At 40.4% G+C, this 22,615-nt stretch overlaps 1 non-coding gene across 1 annotated transcript; it reads right to left on the bottom strand.

The window, feature by feature from the left end:
- Nucleotides 1-21,682: 21,682 nt before the first annotated feature.
- Nucleotides 21,683-21,755, bottom strand: trnaq-uug (transfer RNA glutamine (anticodon UUG)). Its single transcript has one exon. It is a non-coding gene; the product is annotated as a tRNA-Gln (tRNA).
- Nucleotides 21,756-22,615: the final 860 nt, after the last annotated feature.

A 22,615-nucleotide genomic window follows, 5' to 3' on the forward strand; every position in this document is an offset into this window, starting at 1 on the left:
TGGAATTGGATGCATTGCTGACTGCCGAAGAGCTAAATAAAGCAATTGACAGCCTGCCCACTGGGAAAGCACCAGGATTGGATGGCATTCCACCAGAGGCCATCAATTGTGCAAAAGGCATGCTGCTAAACCACCTGCACGAACTACTGCACCAGTGTTGGAAAGAGGGAGCAGTGCTGCAAGACATGAGAGACTGCAACATTGTCACCCTATATAAGACAAAGGGACAAAAGTGACTGTAACAACTACAGGGGAATCACTTTGATGAACATCATTGGTAAGGTCTTTACCTGCATGGTCCTGAACAGACTGCACAAAATTGCCAAGAGGGTATATCCCAAGTCTCAGTGTGGTTTCAGGTCAGAAGGCTCTACAGTCAACATGATCTTCTTCCTTTGACAGCTACAAGAGAAATGCAGAGAGCAAAGACAACCATTCTATGTCACCTTCATTGATATCACAAAGGCCTGTGACCTAGTGAGCAAAGACGGCCTGTTCACAATCCTCACCAGGATTGGTTTATCCACTTAGGCTCCTTAGGATAGTTCAGTCATTTCACACAGACATGAAGGGCATTGTTCAGGTTGACGGCTCATCTTCGGAAGCCTGCATCATTCACAGGGCTGTGTGCTTGCCCCAACCCTGTTTGGCATCTCCTTTGCACTCATGGTGAAGCACGCCTTTGGAACATAAACTGATGATGTCTATCTCCACACAAGACTGGAACGGAGGCAGTTCACTGTCCCAGCTGAGGGCAGAAACCAAGGTTTGTGAAGTACTCATCAGGGACATGTTGTTTGCAGACGATGCGGCACTGGCAACACACTTGGAATAGCACCTGCAACACCTCATGGACAGGTTCTCAAGAGCCTGCCAGGACTTCAGCTTGACCATGAGCCTGAAGAAGACCAACGTGTTGGGTCAAGGCGTTAAGCACCCTCCTGCCATTACCATCAACAACTACAAGCTGGAGGTAGTCCACGAGTTTACGTACCTTGGCTCCACCATCACGGACAGTCTCTCCCTAGACTCTGAGATAAACAGGGGGATCGGTTGAGCAGCCTGAACATTTGTCAAGCTGACAAAGAGAGTCTGGGAGAACAGAAGGCTGACAACGCACACCAAGGTTGCAGTCTACAGGGCCTGCATCCTCAGCACACTGCTTTACGGCAGCGAGACCTGGAGCCTCTACTCTAGACAAGAGTGGCGTCTCAACGCCTTCCACCTTTGCAGCCTGAGACGCATCCTGGACATCAAGTGGACTGACCAAGTCACCAACAATAAGGTCCCGGCCGGCGCCCAGATACCCAACCTCTTCACCCTGCTCCAGCAACGCCATTTCCGCTGGCTGGACCACGTATACCACATGTCAGATGGGAGAGCTCAAAAGACCTGCTGCACAAGGAACTGGCCTCCAGCAAGAGAGCACAGGGGCGGCCCCATCTTCATTTCAAAAATGTCTGCAAGAGAGACATGAAGTCACTGAATGTGAATGTCAAGAGATGGGAGGATATTGCAAGCAATGACTCTCGCTGGAGGCTGGAATTATGCAAAGGTCTAAAAAGAGAAGAACAGAAACTGAGCCTTGCTGCTGAAGAAAAGCACACCCGCCGAAGACACAGCACCAAGACAACACCAGAGTACAGCGCCTTCGAGTGCAATCACTACAGCTCAGACTGCAACTCCCATGTGGGCCTTTACAGTCACAACAGATGCTGCTCTACCAACAAAGATTGAAGCAAGACTCTCTAGGCACAGATCCATGGTCTCAAGAGACTAACAGAGATGCCACCTGATCACAAGGATGGATGTGCTGAGGGATCACTGCTGCAGCTGAGACAGAATACGCAGTTATAAGTTGCAAAAAGGTTGATTGCAATTATCTTTTTATTCAACACATATGTCCTCATTGCCACTGACCAGAAGATCCAGGCTGAAGTTTGAAGTATAATGTAAGCATGTTGACACCACACTTGTTTAAATTAGATTCATGCATGAATTTTTGATCTCGCCAGTCTTTAGTGCCTGCTCAACTACATAATTGGTAAAAGAAAGAACTTGCACCTTTCATAACCTCAGGATGTGTGAAGATATTTCTTCACCGATTAGGAAATTGTGAAGTGTCATCACTGATGGAATGTTTTGTTCCAGAAAATTTGCACACAGTTGGGTCTCATGAATAGAAATTGCAAAATAACCAGATCATCTGTTTTAGTGATATTGGTTAAGAGATACCTGTTAGCCAGAGCAACAGGAAAGACTCCCTTGATTAAGCCAAATATTTAGTGCCCAGCCCTCTTGAACCACTACTGACTTTGGGATTTAGGGAAACCCATAGTGCTGATAGGAAGAGAGTTGTACAGTTTTAACTCAGAAATGGCAATATATTTCCAAGACAGGTCAGTGTATGTTTTCATACAGGGGATTTATCAGGTGGACTGTTTTCCTGAATCTGCTGCTCTTGCCCCTTCTAGATGATAGAAGTTGTAGACGTAGAAGGTGGAGGCTTAGTGAGTTACTGCAGTACATCTTGTAGATAGTAAAACAACTGCTAATGTACCTTTGTAGTGGAGGAAATGACTATTGAAGGTGGGGACCAAGATGAGTACCAATCAAGAAGACACTTTGTCCTGTGTTGTAGCTTTATGGGTTGTCACGTCATTTTTAGATATGCCTGGTGCTGTTCCTGGCATGCACTCCTGCAAGATTTATCAAACCAGGGTTGATCTCCTAGATTGATAGTAGTGGAAGAATAGAGAATCCTTTGGCCCATAAAGTTATTGATTATAATTGAATAAAATTCTGCTGATGTTCCACAGCACCTCATGGGTGCTCAATTTCGAGTCACTGGATCTGTTCAAATTCTGTTTCCTTTTGCATGATAGTAGTGGGATTGTTGAGCCATAGCTATTGCATGTTACTTCCATATGACAATTGCTGATAGCATTGTGTCATTTCTGTGCAACATTTGTCCCACATTGCCATATTTGGATGCAATATAACTGTGACAACATCTCCCAACTAAAGCTGAATTTAAATAACCTGTCAGTAAACCACAAAGCAGAACTTTCTCCTGGTGACCTACTGAATGCTTTTTTCTCAAGCAAATTCAAGAAAAATAATCAGATTTTTCTGCTAATTTATGTACTTTTAAGTCTATCTTGTGATCTCTGGATCATCAGCAGCTGGATACATGACTCAAAATGGATGGTGGGAGACTGAAGATGTCCCAAAGGACTGACCTCCACAGGAATTGACCAAGAAATGTCAACTTCTGACAGGCAATTCCCCTATTCTCCAAGACCTTCCACAAATGTCTCTGACTGTGTTACATTTGAGGCTTTGGATAATTGTGATGCACTTACCTGGTGTTAAACTGGAATTCTTGAAAAAATCTTAGTGTAACTGTTGAGTAACTACACAACTGGAACACCACTGTGTCCACTATCCAGGGAGCTGACGTGATGCTTGCATTCCCAGTGTCCGCAAATGTTCACTCCCCAATTTTATCTGTAGGTCTGGCTGCAAATAAACCTGGTGTTGTGTGATTTTTTAAACTTTATCCACCCCAGTCCCACACCAGCACTTCCATGTCAATGCAATAGAAGGCCACCCAATCCATAATGATTCCATTGGCTCTCCAAAGAGCATTATGACTGTGTGAGTGCCTTTCTCTTTGCCTTTTCTCTGTACCATTTTCATTAGTTTCTGTTCAAATATCCATCTGATGCCCTCTTGAGTTCCTAACTTGAGCATTCCTATACCACATCTATAAGCAGTGCATTCTAAGTTCAAACCGCTGCGTTCTCATTCTTATCACCCTTTGTGTTTAAGTCAGTTTAAGTCCATGCCCCTCATGTCCTCAAACCTTCTCAAACAGTTTCTCCTCTTTCAGGCTTGTCATGATTTTGATAGCTTCTAACAGATCTCATTTTAGCCTCATTTTCTTCAAAGAGAATAGTCCCCATAAGTCCACTCTATCCTCAACTTTTTCTCATGCCTGGAACCATTGATGTAACTCTTCTGCACTGTCTCTGATGTATTTATATCCTTCCTATCATATGACACCTGAGCTGCACACAATACTCCAGCTGAAATTAATATGTGTCTTGTATAAGTCTAGCATAACCACCTTCCTCTTGTACTCTATGCTCTGATTAATAAGTTCCAGGATACTGTATATATTATTAAATATTCTCTGTTTCTATCTTGCCACTGTTAGTAATCAATGCACATCTACACCCAGGCCTGTCTGCTCACACAGCCCCTTAAGTATTGTCCTTCACCATTTTCTATTGTCTGTCCATATTCTTCCTACCAAAATGCAGCACCTCACTTCTCCACATTGAACTTGATCTGCCACAGATCTGCCCACTCCACCAACTTCTTCATGTCCTTTTGCAGCTCTACACTGTCCTCCTTTTACTTCTCAACACTGATGTTGCTCTGGGGGCTGCAACAACAAAAACAGAAATTGGTAGAAGAATTCAGCAGACTAGCAGCATCTGTGAAGAGAAATCAGAGTTAAAGTTTCAGGTCCTCAGAGCTGATGGTAGCTAGGAAAATGTTTTTACACAGAAGGTAGGGTGGGTGGAAGGAGTAAAGAGTAAATGATAGGTGAGGGTAGAACACAAAGAAAGAGAAGAACAGTTGGACGACAAAGGTGTGGATAACAATCTGGTTGTTTTGGGTGCATTTGAAACTCAATTTCCATTGTGGCATCAAGGAGCCCCAGCAAAACTGGATTCAGTCAGTCAAATACTGCCTTGATGTCAGAGGCAGCGACCCTTATTTTACTTCTTGAGTTTAGCTTATTGTCCATTTAAAGTTGTAATAGGGTAGAATTTAAATGGGCCTGGCAGAACCCAAACTGAATGTACTGGAACAGCTTGGCTGTACAACTAGCAACACTCTGAACCAAAGGTTTCATTACTATTGCCAGAATATTGTCAGGGCCTATAGACTTTGAAGTATTCAGTGTCAAGTTTTTTGGCTATTTTGGCATTTTTGTTTTTGGTGGAAAGTAGGTGAGGTGGTAGAGATGGAGGGGTTGGGGAAAATACCAGGGTAAAAGGAGGTGTTTGGAGTGTGCCTATGTCAATGGGGTTGGTCTCACAGTCCACAGATTTTTGTCCCACACATGCATGCCCTCTCCATCCTTGTCTCCTTCTCACGTACTCTCACTCAGTCTTTCAACTCTTTTTCTCTCAGCTCCACAGCATTCCTCAGGACCCACTGCATTCAGAAGCTTGCTCCACTAATATCGACTTTTGTCCTTCAGGAAGCTGACACCTGCTTGGGAAAGAGAGGGTCTTGTCCTCCCCCAGCCTAGATCCTCTTCTCCCCTCCAACGCCACCCCTTCACTGTAGCCCCTGTCCCATATTCCAAGCAAACTGACCACCTCCACTCCCATTATAACACTTTGGACTAACTAAAACTATTCAACTAGGCTCTGCTGGGAAGAGCAGCAAGTGATTATCAGCAGCAAATGTGAAGAGAAATGGACACTGATTAGAGGAGCATTGCTTTGTGCAATCTTTGTTGTATTTCCTGTACTTGGAACATCAGTGGCAGACCAGTCAGGAATCATTTTCTTTTTGGATAAACATGAGGAATAGAAAAGCCCTGGGCAGTTAAGCCTGCAGTAACACTTTGAGAACAATATACTGGTCTTTGAGAGGTCACAGAGCTGGTTTCCAAGATACCGGGAGTCCATGGATTTAATTGAAAAATTAAGCAGCAATTTGACTGAAGTTTGAAAATATTAGGGGGAATAAAGATGGTGTACAGAAAAAAAAACTTTCAGGAATGAAACCAGGAAACATTTTGACATGAGAGATGCAGGAGAAATGTCATTTTCTTCCACAAATGGTGATTGTTAATTTTAAAACTGGGATTGGTAGACTTTTTTATAATTGAAGGTGTTGAGAGATAGGCAAAATGACACAAGGCAAATGCTGTTATACTGTAATGAGTACTTCACAGATGAACCATGATCTTATTGAATGGGAGGAACAATTTCAAGAGGCTAAGTAGCCTATACCTTTTCATATAATCTTAACTTCACCTTCCTGTATGAATGCGGAATGTCAGTATCTTAAAAAATGAAGTCTTTAACACTGTCTTGAGGAACTCATTAAGTTGCACCTGAACTGCATGGATTAGCTTTTGTCCCACAGCTGGAAAAACATCATCTTTCTGCCTCAATCTTTTCCTTCAACGTCTACTCAAAGTCAATGTCTGTGCGGAGGTTTGCTGTTGGAGGGTCTTCGGTGAGATCTGCAACATCTCCTGCTCTTAGTCTGTCCTGTTAGATCTGTTCATAATCTATCCTATTCAACACAATGGTATTGCCACATAGTATGATAAAGGATATATTCAATGTAAAAGTGGGACTTGTCTCCAAAAGGACTCTGCAGTGGTCACTTTTCATGCACCTGCTTTAGGTTGCTTGGTGAGGACGAGTTCAGCACATTTCTCCTCCTTATTAGTTCCCTCACCATCTATTGCCTCCTCCCATTTACCATTTACATGCTGCTCCTGAGTTACATTATCTAAAAACATGTGGTCAGATTTTATATGGATGGTCGTAACACAGCTTTCCCTCACCGCTACTTGACTGCTCCACTGTTGACAAATTAGACTTCCTATTCAATATCCATAACTGGATGAATTGCGATCTCCTCCAGTTGAATATTATGATTACCGAAAATGTTTTCAGACAATTTCAAATGTCATGCCCAATCTATTGTCTCCATCCCTCTACCTGGTAATAATATGAGAATAAACAAGTTTGTTCACACAAAGTTTGTGTCATATTTGACCCTGAGATGAGTCTGCAACTGCATTCACATGCTATTACTATATTTCTACCTTCCTACATTAGGGTGGCTAATGTTATACCACTTTTTAAGAAAGGTGGGAGAGAGAAAGCAGGAAATTATAGACCAGTTAGTCTGACGTCAGTGGTGGGAAAGATGCTGGAGTCTATTATAAAGGATGCAATTACGGCACATCTGGATAGTAGTAATAGGATAGGACAGAGTCAGCATGGATTTATGAAGGGAAAATCATGCTTGACTAATCTTGTTGAACTTTTTGAGGATGTAACTCTGAAGATGGATGAGGGAGATCCAGTAGATGTAGTGTACCTGGACTTTCAGAAAGCTTTTGATAAAGTCCCACACAGGAGGTTAGTGAGTAAAATTAGGGCGCATGGTATTGGGGGCAAAGTACTAGATTGGATTGAAAATTGGTTGGCTGATAGGAAACAAAGGGTAGTGATAAACGGCTCCATTTTGGAATGGCAGGCAGTGACCAGTGGGGTACCACAGGGATCCGTGCTGGGACTGCAGCTTTTTACAATATATGTGAATGATATAGAAGATGGTATTAGTAATAACATTAGCAAATTTGCTGATGATACAAAGCTGGGTGGCAGGGTGAAATGTGAGGAGGATGTTAGGAGATTACAGGGTGACCTGGACAAGTTAGGTGAGTGGGCAGATGCATGGCAGATGCAGTTTAATGTGGATAAATGTATGGTTATCCACTTTGGTGGCAAGAACAGGAAGGCAGATTACTACCTCAATGGAATCAATTTAGGTAAAGGGGCAGTACAGAGAGATCTGGGTGTTCTTGTACACCAGTCAATGAAGGCAAGCATGCAGGTACAGCAGGTAGTGAAGAAGGCTAATAGCATGCTGGCCTTCTTAACAAGAGGGATTGAGTATAGAAGCAAAGAGGTTCTTCTGCAGCTGTACAGGGCCCTGGTGAGACCACACCTGGAGTACTGTGTGCAGTTCTGGTCTCCAAATTTGAGGAAAGACATTCTGGCTATTGAGGGAGTGCAGCGAGGTTCACGAGGTCAATTCCTGGAATGATGGGATTACCTTACACTGAAAGACTGAAGCGACTGGGCTTGTATACCCTTGAGTTTAGAAGACTGAGAGGGGATCTGATTGAGAAATATAAGATTATGAAAGGATTAGACACTCTGGCAGTAGGAAACATGTTTCCGCTGATGGGTGAGTGCCGAACCAGAGGACACAGCTTACAAATACGGGTAGACCATTTAGGACAGAGATGAGGAGAAGCTTCTTCACCCAGAGAGTGGTGGCTGCATGGAATGCTCTGCCCCAGAGGGCAGTGGAGGCCCAGTTTCTGGGTTCATTTAAGAAAGAGCTGGATAGAGCTCTCAAGGATAGTGGAATCAAGGGTCATGGAGATAAGGCAGGAAGAGGATACTGATTAGGAATGATCAGCCATGATCATATTAAATGGCAGTGCAGGCTCGAAGGGCTGAATGGCCTACTCCTGCACCTATTGTCTATTGTCTATTGTCTTTTCTGTGGCTGAAACTCTTAAATTGTGCCTTTGTTACTGTAGAATTCAATTTATTTTTCATTAATTAGTTATGGTTTTATTATTTTGATTGGATTCAGTGAGGGCAGAATTATATTTTGTTCACCTGTGGTCAGTGAATTACTGTGTTGTCACAAAATTTAATTTTTGTTTGTGTGCGTTTCTGCCTGTTAAATTGAAGGTGTCATTTGCCCTCGAGTCAAAATAAACAAATGCTGAAATAGACCATGTTTATGCTTTCATTTATCACAAGACAAATATTAAGTTGTTTGAAGTGAAAACACCCTTAGGTTTGAGGATACAGCGAAGTCCTAGTTTTGTAATTTAAAATAGGCAATAGAATTTTGTACATTTATAATTTTGAACTTGGCTTCTATGAATAGTTTTAAGTGGTTATTTTCATTTTTCTCTATTTTGCTGTACTTAGCTAAGGTACTTGTTAGCTGAGTTTTAGTAACTTCACAGTCATGAGGTTTAAGTTATGCTAAAGTGACTCCTGTAGCTCATTAGGCTCATCATATTTGCACTGGTGCTTCAAATTAGCATTCTGATTTTGTGTCATTCTATCAGCCATTCCACCACACTCTGCACATTATTTCTATTTAAGCAATCATCTCATGCCCTTTTGAACGTGACTCCACCACTATAGTCAAGCAGTACATTCCAGGCCCAAACTGCTTGCTATGTGAAAACATTTTGTCTCACATCGCATTTACTTCCTTTGCAAATCACTTTAAATCTGCAACCCCTTATTTTTGAACTTTTTATGGGACAGTTTTTATTATCTGTCTGAACTCTGTCCAGATCTCTCAGTTTTGAAACTTTGGACCAAATCTCATAGCCTTCTAGTCTGTAAGCAAAAGAGTCCAACTTCTCTAATCAATCCTCATAACTGATATTTATCATCCCCAGAATAATTCTTGAAAACCTCTGCTGCAGTCTCTCCAATGCAATCACATCCTTTCTAAACTGTAGCACCCAAACACCACCAAAGGGATGTTGGCAGGTCTGCAATTGCTGAGATTATTCTTACAGGTTTTTGTGATCAAATACATAGGGCAGAATCTTACACAAATACGGTCAGTGTGGGTTATGGTGAGATTAGTGGCAGAATCAGAAACAAATTCTTACAAGGCTTATCTCAACATTGGGAGTATCTTGCTACATTTTGTTCTGTTATTTCCCAAGTAGCAAGGTGACTTCTTTGCTAGGCAGTGTGAATTGCTAATTTAGCTTGTTCCATTTATTAATGCTGCATCTTGCCTCATTAATATTCACCCACCACCTTACCACACACTCAAAATAATCCAGAAATTTCAGTATGTTAATCAGAAGAGTACCTGGAAACACTTTTCGCTGGCAAGGAAAGTGGTAAAGAAATGACATATTTACCACAAGTGACAAAATTTATCAAATGAGAGATTGAACAAACCTGTCTAAGCTAATTCGATACTAACTTTCAGTTTCAATGGTGTGTGAAAAAGATGAAATTGAAAGGCGATGGGCAAAGAGCAACTTCTCTCTAACTGGAAAGCTTTTCCATCAGCCTGACAAGGCAGGGAGGGCAGAATACCCTTCTGTGCTGTGAGACTTTACGATTCTATTTGGGGCAAATACATTGCTCAGTTTGTTTCTTCCATTCCAGTCCTAATGAGTACAAGAGAAAGAGCTTCAAAATTATGTCTATTTTTCAGTAATGATGCACATTCTGACTTATCTTAATGAGCTAATGTAAAAATAAATTAATTATACCCTATTTTCCTTACAATGCATTTAAGAATACTGAAGATGTAACAAGTTATGGCAATTATAGTGGTTTGGGGTGCATGAGTTAGAAAACACATTTACTCATTAATTCAAAAGCTTTATACAGTTCCAAACATGAAACTAGATGAATTATTTGTGTGCTGCACCAATTGGAAATAATTTAAATGTGCTCTTTATGTTAGTTATACAGAGTTGAGATTTCTCTTTATGCACAGGCAGGACATCAAATTGGAGATAAGAGATTTCTTAATTTAAAAGTAATAAGAAAGCTTTTCTAACACAGCAACTTTCTAAAGCTTCAGAACAAGGAGACTCTCAAACCACTCATGACCACTTTAAATGTTTGAAGCTGACGGTCAGTACTTTAATCCATGAATCAACTTATTTGCATTTTACACAAGAAAATCAAATTTCATCAATGAAATTAGAAGTTGTTCTTCATTTGTTGGATCAAGTGTTGTATATGAACTGGAGAACTTGAGAATTTTAAATGAGCTACTAATTCGTGAGAAAGATGAGAACTTTGATAGTCTTTGGTGTCACAAGTGTAAAGGAGACGTATTGTGAGCAATGATAGACTACACTGAAAGAAGTAGAAGTGAAACTCTGCTTCACCTGGAAGGTGTGTTTTGAGACCTTTGACAGTGAGGAAGGAGGAGGTGAATTGGCAAGTGTTACACTTGCTACAATTGCATAAGAAGGGGCCATGGGAGTGGAGGTGGAGGTGGTGAGGAAATGTTTGGACTGATAGATAAGTGAACCAGAGAAAATGGTCCCTGCAGAATGCACAAAAGTGGAGGAGAGGTGAAGATGTATTTGGAAGTAGCTTCCTGCTCTAGGTGGTTGAAATGGTTGAGAATGATCCTTTGAATACAGAGACAACTGGGATAGAAAGTGTGGATATGAGGAACCCTTTCATTGTACTGGGAGGAAGAAATTAGGGCAGAAGTTTATTTGCCAACACAATGTGATATCTGTTTTATCTGTATGTTGAGATCAAGCCTATTTCATCTGCCTTGCACTTAGACTTCTATGAGAGACCTCTGTGGCTTTTAGCTCTTAGTCATAGTCATAGAGATCAGTGTCTCATGGAGAACCTTGTCAAACGCCTTACTGAAGTCCATATAGATCACATCTACCGATCTGCCCTCATCAATCCTCTTTGTTACTTCCTCAAAAAACTCAATCAAGTTTGTAAGACATGATTTCCCACTCACAAAGCCATGTTGACTATCCCTAATCAGTCCTTGCCTTTCCAAATACATGTACATCCTGTCCCTCAGGATTTCCTCCAACAATTTGTCCACTTGTCCTTACCACCTTTCTTAAACAGTGGCACCATGTTAGCCAACCCCCAGTCTTCCGGCACCTCACCTGTGACTATGGATGGTACAAATATCTCAGCAAGAGGTCCAGCAAACACTTCTCTAGCTTCCCACAGAGTTCTTGGGTACACCTGATCAGGTTCTGGGGATTTATCCACCTTTACCTGTTTCAAGACATCCAGCACTTCCTCCTCTGTAATCTGGACATTTTGCAAGATGTCACCATCTATTTCCCTTTTGGTTTAAATTTATTTTTTTCCACAAGGAGACAATGATTCAATTTTAAAGCCACACTAGGATACATATGAATGTTCCTTACACAGTTTTTAAAATGTTGTTTCATCATCACATAATCTATTTGATTTCCAAACATATTGCCTGGTTTTCTCCAAATGTATACTCTCCTTTTTGAATTGCTTAAAGATGACTTTTGCTGCTATCAGACCATTTTCTGTATTAGTTATTCTTCTCTTTCATGCCTTAATCCAAGGGGATATTCACCAACATGCATTCCTGATGTCTTTTCACCAGTTTTAGAATTTAAGCCTTAACTTTATCATACCATGCTGGGATCTCACAATACATATTTCTATTCATTATGATCCTGTTGTGGGATGTAATCTTGTATGACAACCAAATCAAAAGGATTTCCTTCAACCTTGATTACAACCGTGTTATCTGTGATTATATAGTAACTTTGAACTGAATGCTATATCTTATGAAAGTAAAATAGCCCAGAAGCTGGTGAAAGCATAAAATAAAAATATTAATAAAAACATTGTGTTGGAAAATTCAGGCCTGTCAGTATCTGTGGAGAGAGAAACAAAATTAATACTTCATGTATCTTGATTCTTTTTCTTGTAGAATAGTCAAGAAACTTGAAATGTTAAGTTCTGTTTAGGTTAATTTCAATCATTAATTCATTGATTACTTCATTTAAAGGGCTTCTACTTCCCTCTCATGGTTTGTAACAGAATCAGGCGCAAGAGGCCCAACTATTTCCGCAGGACGTATTTTTTGATAATGACGTTCCACATGTAATCATGAGCTTATAACTGTGTGAGGTCCCAGACTCTTCAAAAGGTGACTGGCTGCAGTGCCTTACCAAACATCATGACTGTGGCCTTGGGGAATGCAACACCTTCTGAACTATTGCCCTAACAGCTTGCTAAGGTCTTCTACCTGTTCTGCCATTCCCATATTGCATGCATAATGGAAAAAGTCATACCCGCACTCCACATCTGCCAAAACTAAAGGGCTCCTCATTATATTTTGCATGACTGCAAGTCAAGATCCCAGGATATGTGTGCTGGTGTGCAAAATCAGTTTGAAGGGAGAGTTGAAAATTTGTAGGAAGCCGCTGTTTCCTACCACATCCCTTTTTGACATAGGTATGCAGCCTGATAGGAAATCAAGGCTACTAGCTTCACAAGTACTCCTAGTGAAACCATTTCCTTAAATACTAGAAATTTGGACTTCAGGAGAGATACAAATATACAAATACTCACAATCTTTTTAAATCAGATGGAACATTCAAATATACGATTGATAAACACTTGAATTATCACTGAACAAGTCAAATTAGAGCTGATGTCTTAATCAAATGTCTAGTCACTTTAAACCAGTGCTTTGAGGCACAGTGGCTCAATGGTTAGCACTGCTGCCTCACAGTGCCAGGGACACAAGCGACTGTCTGTTGAGTTTGCACATTCTCCTGTGTCTGCGTGGGTTTCCTGCGGGTGTTCTGGTTTCCTCCTACAATCTAAAGATGTGCAGGTTAGGTGAATTGGTCATACTAAATTGCTCATAGTGTTCAGGGATGTGTAGGTTGGGTGTATTAATCAGGGGTAAATCTAAAATAATAGGGTAGGGGAATGGGTCTGGATGGGTTGCTCTTCGGAGGGTCGGTGTTGACTTGTTGGGCCAAATGGCCTATTTCTACACTGTGGGGATTCTATGACAACTTCTCATGCAGCATCGTTTGCTTTATAATCCAAATTAGAGCAAGTTGCTACATGCATTAATCCTCCAATTGTTTACCAATCATTGCTGTTAAACATACAAATGGTTAGTATATCTTTGATATCTGAAACTGCTCTAATACTTTCACTTGTGCTTTTCCTTTTCGAGAGCCTCACAATGTAGACCATTATCTGGCCTTGTACTGCCATTTCAAAATATTTGCAAAGCTAAACTTTTGAGTGAGGAATCCTCGCTGGTTCTCTTCATGTTTAATCACTGATTCAACATTGTGTAGGGATTTGAAACACTTTTGAAAAAATGTGGAACAAAAGCTCCAAGTGGGAAACTGCAAATTAACATCATGCAATAACTTTTTTAAAAATCTGAAATATTTGTAAATTCCAAAGTACTTCCAAAAGAAATTGTTATTGCAGAAACCGTGATAATCAAAATCTTGAATATGGAAGATCTCTAAAGAAAAATATTACAATGTCTTATTTTGTCAAGCAACTGAATATACATTGGCAGCTCTGCATGTTACAAATTTTAATACAAAGGTTCAACATTGTAACACACAAATAGAGAAAATAGGCAGAGTAGGCCATCAGCCTTTTAAGCCTACTCTATCATTCAATATGATCATGGCTGATCTCAACGTCACATTTCTGCATCTCCCTGTACTCCTAAATACTTTTAAAATCTAAAACATTATCTATCTCTTTCTTGAATATCTTGAGTATCTTGACCTCCACAGCCTTCTGTGGCCGAGAATTCCACAGCTTGGTATCCTTTGAGTGAAGGAAATTTACCTCGGTCCTAATTGATCTATTCCATATACTGAGACCGTCCCCCATTTTTAGATACCCATCCAGGGAAAATATCCTTCCTGCATCTAGTCTGTTCAGCCTGCTTAAATTTTATGTTTCTATCAGATTTCCTCTCATCTTTCTCAACACTAGTGAATACAGGCCCAGACAAACCAATCTTTCCTCATAAGACAATCCTAACATCCCTGGTATCTGCCTATTGAATGACCACTGCGTTGCAAATATCCTTTCTTAGGCAGGGAGACCAAAACTGCATACTATACTCCAGGTGTGGCTCACTAAGGCCCTGTATAACTGCACTATGACATCCCCAATTCTGAACTCAAATTATCTTGCAACGAAGACCAATATACCATTTACTTACCCAATAACTTGCTGCAGTTGCCTGTCTACCTGGTATTCAAGGACGCTCAGATCCCTTTGTAAATCCACACTTTCCAATAGATCACAATTTAAACAACACTCCTCTCTGTTTCTGACACAAGTTTATAACTTCACATTTAGCCACATCAGCCACATCAATACAAATTCACCTGGCTTTCAGTTTCAGTTTTTTAAAAGCTGGCAGTCTTGCTTCTTCCCAAACCTTCCCATCACTGGTAACCATCTGGTTCACTTCAGCTAGTGGGCACACTGACAGGCTGCTTAGGTCAAAGTTGCCCCATTAACTCTGCCTTTCTCTCCACGGATGCTGTTATTCCTGCTGAGTATTTCCAAAATTCTGTTTGTTTAGTCCATCATAGACAAGATGATATGCTGAGTCATTGAAATGCAGACAAATTGGTCCATTACATGGAAAAAATTAACTTAATTAATTAACTTAATTTGATTATTTTATTTGGATGTTATTGATTCATAATTATTTCTCCTGACGGTATATCAAAATATTAGTCATAGAGGTCTACAGCATGAAAAGAGGTCCTTTGGCCCAACTTGCCCAGGTTGCAAGTTTTCACAATTTGAACTAGTCCCTGTGTTTGGTCCATATCCCTCCATACCTATCCCATCCACGTACCTGTCTAAATATTTCTTGAATTATGAAACTGTATTCACTTCCACTACTACCTTTGGCAGCCCATTCCAGATACTCATCACTATCTGTGTGAAACAATTACCTCTCTGAACCTTTTATCTCACCCCTCTCACCTTAAACCCATGCCCTTTAGTTTTTGACTCCCCTACCATTGGGAAAATCTGTCTGCTGTCTATCTTATCTATGCCTCTCATGATTTTATTTACCTCTGGAAGGTCATCCCTCAGTCTGCTATGCTCCAGGGAAAACAGTCCCAGCCTATCCAACTTCTACTTATGATACAAACCTTCAAGTCCAGGTAGCATCCTGGTAAGTCTTTTTTTGTACACTTTCTAGTTTAGTAATATTTCTTCTATCGTTGGGTGACCAGAACTGCACACAGTACTCCAAATGTGGCCTCACCAATATCTTGTACAGCTGCAACTAGATGTCTCATCTCCTGTACTCAATGCTCTGACCGAATAAAGCTAGCATTGTGAAAGACTTCTTCACTGCCCTGCCTGTCTGTGACTCCATTTTCAAGGAGCTATGAATCTGTACCCCTAGATCTCTTTGTTCTATAACACTCCCCAGTGGACAACCATTGACTGTGTAAGTCCTACCCTGGTTTGCTTTATCAAAATGCAACACCTTGCATTTATCTAACTTAAACTCCATTTGTCATTCCTCAGTTCACTGTCCCAGTTGATCAAAATCTCACTGCATCCCCGGGTAACCTTTTTCGCTGTCCACTACACCACCAATCTTGGTGTCATTTGCAAACTTACTAACCATACTTCCTAAATTCTCATCCAGATCATTTATATAAATAATGAATAGCAATGCACCCAAAACTGATCCCTGTGGTACACTGTTGGTCACAGGCTTCTAATCTGAATAACAGCCCTGTACTACTACCTTGTCCCTTCTACCATCAAGCCAATTTTAGCTAGCTCTCCCTGGATCCCAGGAGATTTAAGCTTATTCAACAACCTACTATGTGGTGCCTTGTCAAAGGCCTTGCTAAAGTCCATGTAATCAACATCTACCACATTGCCCTCATCTATTTTCTTGGTCACCCCTTCAAAAAACTCAATCAAATTCATGACACATGATTTCCCACACTCAAAGCCATGCTGTCGATCCCAAATCAGTCCTTGCGTCTTCAATTGCCTGTAAATCCCGTCTTTCAGAATCCCCTCGTACAGCTTACCCACTACGGATGTAAGGCTGTAGTTCCCAGGCATTTCTCTGCAGCCTTTCTTAAATAATGGCACAACTTTAGCCACTCTCCAATCTTTGGGCACTTCACCCATGGCAGAAATACAAATATCACTGCTAGGAGCACTGCAATTTCCTTCCTAGCCTCCCACAAAGTCCTGGGATATACTTCATCAGGACCCCCAGTCTTAATGTCATTTAAGACTTCCAGCACCTCCTCCTCTGTATTATGGACACTCTTCAAGACATCACAGTTTATTTCCCCATGTTTCTTAGAATCTATACCTTTCTCAATGATAATTGCTGACGAGAAATATTCATTTAGAAGCTCACCCATCACTTGTGGCTCCTCAACTTGACCTTGTGGATCTTGAAGAAACCCTATTCTCTACCTAGTTAATATTTTGCCCTTCATGTACTTGCAGAATCTGTTTGGATTCTCCTTTACCTTATCTGCAAATGTCATCTCGTGTCCCCTTTTAGGTGTCCTGATTTCCCTCTTAAGTGTACTCTGACACTGCTATACTCCTCAAGGAATTCACTTGATCCCAGCTGCCTATATGTGTGATATACCTCCTTTCTCAAGACCATGGCCTCAATAACTCGAGACATCCAGGGATCCCTACTCCTGCCAGCCTTACCGTTCACTCTAATAGAACATGCTGGCTCTGAACCCTCATTAACTCACTTCCAGCTACCAATGTCCCTTTGCCAGTAAATAGCCTCCCCAGCCAACTTTTGAAAGTTCCTATCTGAGAGCATCAAAATTGGCCTTGCCCCAATTTGGAACTTTAACTTGTAAACCAGATCTATCCTTTTCCATACCTATTTTCAAACTAATGGAATTATAGTTATCGATCACACAGTGCTCCCCTACTAGCACTTTTGTCACATGGTCTGTCTAACTTCCCAAGAGGAGGTCATGTTTTGCCCCTTCTTTAGTAGGGCCAGCTACATAATATATGAGAAACTCTTCCTGAACACGCTTAACAAATTTCTCTTCCTCCAAGCCCTTAACACTATAGTAGTCCTATTTGATGTTAGGAAAGTTAAATCCCCTACTATTATAACCTTGTTCTAAAACTGTAAAATAGATAAATCAATATTCTCTCAACCTAGGCAATCATTTGCTTGATTCTCTTTGTGCTGGATTGTGCAGAGGCATAGTGAACCATACCTGCTATGAACAGTGCTACTGACTGCAGCTTCACTGTTGCATGATCTCTCAGGTTTAATTAAACATGGGCACAGCTTTCCTCAGAGCTGTACTTGCTCTATCTTTGAAACTTGATCTGACGTGGACTGGAAATATTACTTTCACGAGTAATCAATTTTTCTGGCACACATGATTTGTCTGAACTTCCCAATTAAAATTTTGGGTGAGATAAAGTCATGTTATAGTCCTAACTTTACTGCTTAAAGTGTTGATAATCCTCCCTTAATTCATGATGCTCAATAAGACAAGTTAAAACAGTGGAAATTCTATCAAATAACATTTTTAAAAAATCAAATTTTCTAGAGGGATGTGGCTAATCTCTACAAAAACAAATCTCTTGCCTACAGTATTCACAACTCATTTAAGTTATTTCTAAACAGGAATGTAACCAGGGTACCCAGTAGTTTCAAATCCAATACTTTGTCTATTACTGGGATAATAAATTTCTCAAACTTATGTTCATATGATTGATTTGCTGCTTTGGGGTGCTGTCTGTCCAGTGGTGTGCAGCTGAGGGGTTACTACTTTCACAATAGATTGCCAGCAGTACAGTTTGTTTCTAGAATGAAGCAGCAGCACCAGGAAGAACTGCAACTGGGACCACAAAGGCATGGTAAAATGATATCAAATGGTTCAGTGAAGTCGATAATTCTGTGATGGGAGTGTTTTGTTTCGGAAACTTTATGAGAGGAGATAGTATGGTGTATCTGTTGAAAATAAATAAATCCAAATGTCACTTAATCTCACAAACTAAGCGAACAAAAGGTCAAAATAGCTGTCACCACACCTTAAAATTTGACAACAGCCTCCATTGTAAGCTCATGGAAAGTGAAAACAAATACAGGTGTTTTAAATATATACAACATTGCCTTACCTGCATTGGAGGGCAAGTATATGAACGTCTAATAAAGAGCTTTAAATGCTGAAGTCATAAAATTTTACACTTCTCATGCACATATGGTCCTTTGAAAAATGTTACATTTTTATGTTGAAATTTGTCTTAATTTTAAAAATGACAATTATTGTGATAAATGTGGAAAATAAATACCTTGAATCTTCAACACATCAACTATATCATCATGTTCTCAAATGTTGCATTACTGGCCACTCTTTTACATGGAAACCTTTCAGCCATAATGAACTGCCTATGCACTTCATAATTTATCCAGGAACTCTTTTCACAGATGTAACTTTGTGTCTTTATCACCAGCTTGAGATTAATTTACTTTCTCACATATTCTCACAATTTCATGACCTTTATTTTACTGTCAACAAAAATTACTAAAACAAATTAAACCATCATCATATCGCAATGGGAGGGACCTTACTGTGTGAATATTTGCTGTTGTGTTCAAGGATCTTCAAGGATTCTTAAGATGTTATGAAACAATTTGGGATGTCCTCAGGTTATGGATGGACATATAAATGAAAGTTATTCCATTCTTTTATTATTTCAAATGCTTCCCAATTAACTGATGCTGACATACTTTCTCCCAAACCTTCTGTCAATTAAGGATAGCAGTCAATTTCACCCACCTGACAGCACCATACTCAGCTTCTACCTCCTTCACTCTCCTCTTCATTAACTTCAGTAGAACCAGTGCTGAACAGATCCCAGTCTACAGATTTCAACCATAATTCCTGGTGCCGATGCTACTCACAGAAAAAAAGCCTACTTTCTAAAAAAATACTGTGAACACTTTGACCAAATCTTAAATGGATTCAATGAAGAAACACCCATCAGCTTACTATCAACATTTCTCTTGATGACTATCGTGTTCTTGACATGACAGAAGCTGTCAAATTCCATCTCATGACAAAGATATGAGGGGAAAGTTGACTATGATGAATCCCTACAGTGCGGAAGTAGCCATTTGCCCATTGAGTCCACACTGATCCTCCAAAGAGCATCCCAATCAGACACATCCCTGAAACCCTGCATTTCTCATCGCTAATCCACCTAGCTTGCACATCCCTGGATACTATGGGCAATTTGGTATGGCCTAACTTGCACATCTTTGGACTATGGGAGGAAACTGGAGCACCTGGAGGAAACCCATGCAGACACGGGGAGAATGTGCAAACTCCACTCAAACAGTTACCTGAGGCTGGAATTGAACCCAGGTCCCTGGCACTGTGAGGCAGCAGTGTTAACCACTGAGCCACTGTGCCACCGTATCATTAAATATTATTTAATTTAAATACATTTACATATCATTAAAATTATTCAAATAAATGCGTTTGAGGTGGGGGGAAGTTTAAAGGAATGTGAGGAGCAAGTTTTTTACACAGAGGGTGGTAGGAGTCGGGAGCGTGCTGCCAGGGGTAGTGGTGGAGGCAGATACGACAGAAGCCTTTAAGGGACTTTTAGATAGGCACATGAATATACAAGGAATGGAGGGATAAGGATGAAGTGCAGGCAGAAGGAATTAGTGTTGTCTAATTTGACATCATGTTCGGTACAACATCGTTGACTGAAGGGCCGCTCCTGTGCTGTAATATTCTATGTTCTATATGTTAAAGATTTTATTAAAGATAAATGATGGTTAATGCTTAAGGAAATGTGATCTGGTCTATGACATATATATGTTCATTGAGGGCACAAACAGAAAAGGTAAATGAACTGTAGCAAAGAAAATAAGTTAAAGATTCCATTAGACAACAATAAGTAAGCCTGATAAGGTGTTAACCCTGAGGATTGGGAGCAATTTGGAACCCAGCAAAGCAGGGAAATGAAAGGGAAAGGAGAAGGCAAATACAAACTAGCAGGGAACATCAAGGTGGACTATAAAAGTTTATTTCAGAAAATGAAAAGGAAAACATTAGCTCTGACAAACCTGGGCCCAATGCAGGTGGTAATAGGAGAATTTTCGAGGAGAGAACAGAGACATGGCAGACAAACTAAACAGTTATGTTGTGTCTGATAAGCTTCATCCCAGAGTATTAAAAGGGATGGCTAAAGAGGTAACGGTGGACATCTCTCAAAATTCAATACATTCTGGAAATGTTCCTGGAAAACAGAAAATGTTACCCCATGATTTAAGAAAGAAGGGAGATGGAGAATAGAGAACTACAGCCCTGTTAATATGAAGCCAATAACTCCAGCTGCTGAAAATCTGAAACAAACTCAGAAATTGTTGGAGAAACTCAGCCACTTTGTCAGCATCTGTGGAAAGAGAGCAGAGTGACCTGAAAAAGAGTCACTGGATCTGAAATGTTGATTCTTTCTCTCCACAAATGCTGCCAGACTAAGCTTCTCCAACAATTCCTGTTTCCCTATTAGCCTGTTAGTAGGATGTCAGTATTATGGTAAATGTTTGAAACTGACAAAAGAAGTATTGACTGGATGTTGAGAAAAAAATTGTAAAATTAGGCAGAGTCAACATGAGTTAATAAAAAGGGAAATCAGTTTTGACAAACCTAGAGTTTGTTCCAGGATATTACTTATAACATTGATAAATGAGAATCAGTACATGTGGCTAATTAATTCAGTAGGCTTTCAATAAGATTCCTCATAGGGACTTAGTAATTTAAATTAGAACACATCGAATTTGGGATAATATCTTTGCATGGATTACAAATTGGTTAACAGGCAGATTAGATTAGATTACTTACAGTGTGGAAATAGGCACTTCAGCCCAACAAATCCACACCGACCGGCCAAAGCACAACCCACCCAGACCCAATCCCCTAAACACTACAGGCAATTTAGCATGGCCAATTCACCTAACCCGCACATTTTTGGACTGTGGGAGGAAACTGGAGCACCCTGAGGAAACCCACGCAGACACAGGGAGAATGTGCAAACTCCACACAGTCAGTTGCCTGAGGCAGGAATTGAACCCAGGTCTCTGGCGCTGTGAGGCAGCAGTGCTAACCACTGTGCCACCGTGCTACCCATAAAGAAATGCACGAACCCAATCCCAGCACCTCCAAACAACACAGAAACACAACAGGAAGCATGCACAGTAAAGCACACATTGCCCGTGAGCCAGGTAGGACTTGAACCTACAATCTTCTCATCCAAAGTCAGACACGTTATCCATTACGCCACTGGCCCAACTAAGTAGGAAGAAGGCCCAACTGGCAGGAAGTAGAAGTAAATGGATCATTCTCAGGATGGAAGGCTGTCACCAGCGGGGTACTGGAAGGATCAGAGCTAGTTCGACAAATGTTCACAACCTGTATAAATGAATGTGAAGACCAGTTGTAATGTTTCAAAATTCACTGATAACATTAAATGGGTGTGAACATAAGTTTTAAGTAGAATACAGGAAGGCTTCATGTGGGTTTGAATTGGTTAAGTGAATAGGCTAGAGTCTGGCAGAAGGAATATAATGTGAATAGATCTGAAGTTAGAGAGGGCAGCAATTTCAGTGTCTGAGTATTATGTGCAGAAATCCATGTAAATATACACTTTCAAATTTCCTGTCAAACATGTGTAGATGTTCAAATTAGTACTTATAGTTTTAGGAAAAAGATTGAGGTGAAAAGGATTTGGTTCAATATATGACTAACAATGCCCCTGTATGAACAAGGATGAAAACAGAGCTATCTTACTTTAATCACCAAATATTGATATACAGATTGGATCCTGAAAACGCCAACTGTCAATGTAAAAAGAAAGAAGGGAGATGGAGAATAGAGAACTACAGCCTCAGTTCTCATACAGATTAGGAGCAAAAATTGATCATAGTGGGGCTCCTAAGTCTATAAAAGAAAATATTGAGGGGTGACATAATAGAGTCCTTCAATATTATGGAAGTATTTCATAGAGTAGAAGCAAAGAGGATGTTTCCACTTGCAGGGAACTCTAGAAGAGGCATCATAAAATAAGACTGATAAATCAAATCATGAATTCAGGAGAGAAATGGCTGACAAGGATTACGTATTTAAGGTAAAGGTATATAAGTATGCAGG

Source organism: Chiloscyllium punctatum, chromosome 5, assembly GCF_047496795.1.
Source record: "Chiloscyllium punctatum isolate Juve2018m chromosome 5, sChiPun1.3, whole genome shotgun sequence".
In the NCBI taxonomy this organism is placed as follows: domain Eukaryota; kingdom Metazoa; phylum Chordata; class Chondrichthyes; order Orectolobiformes; family Hemiscylliidae; genus Chiloscyllium; species Chiloscyllium punctatum.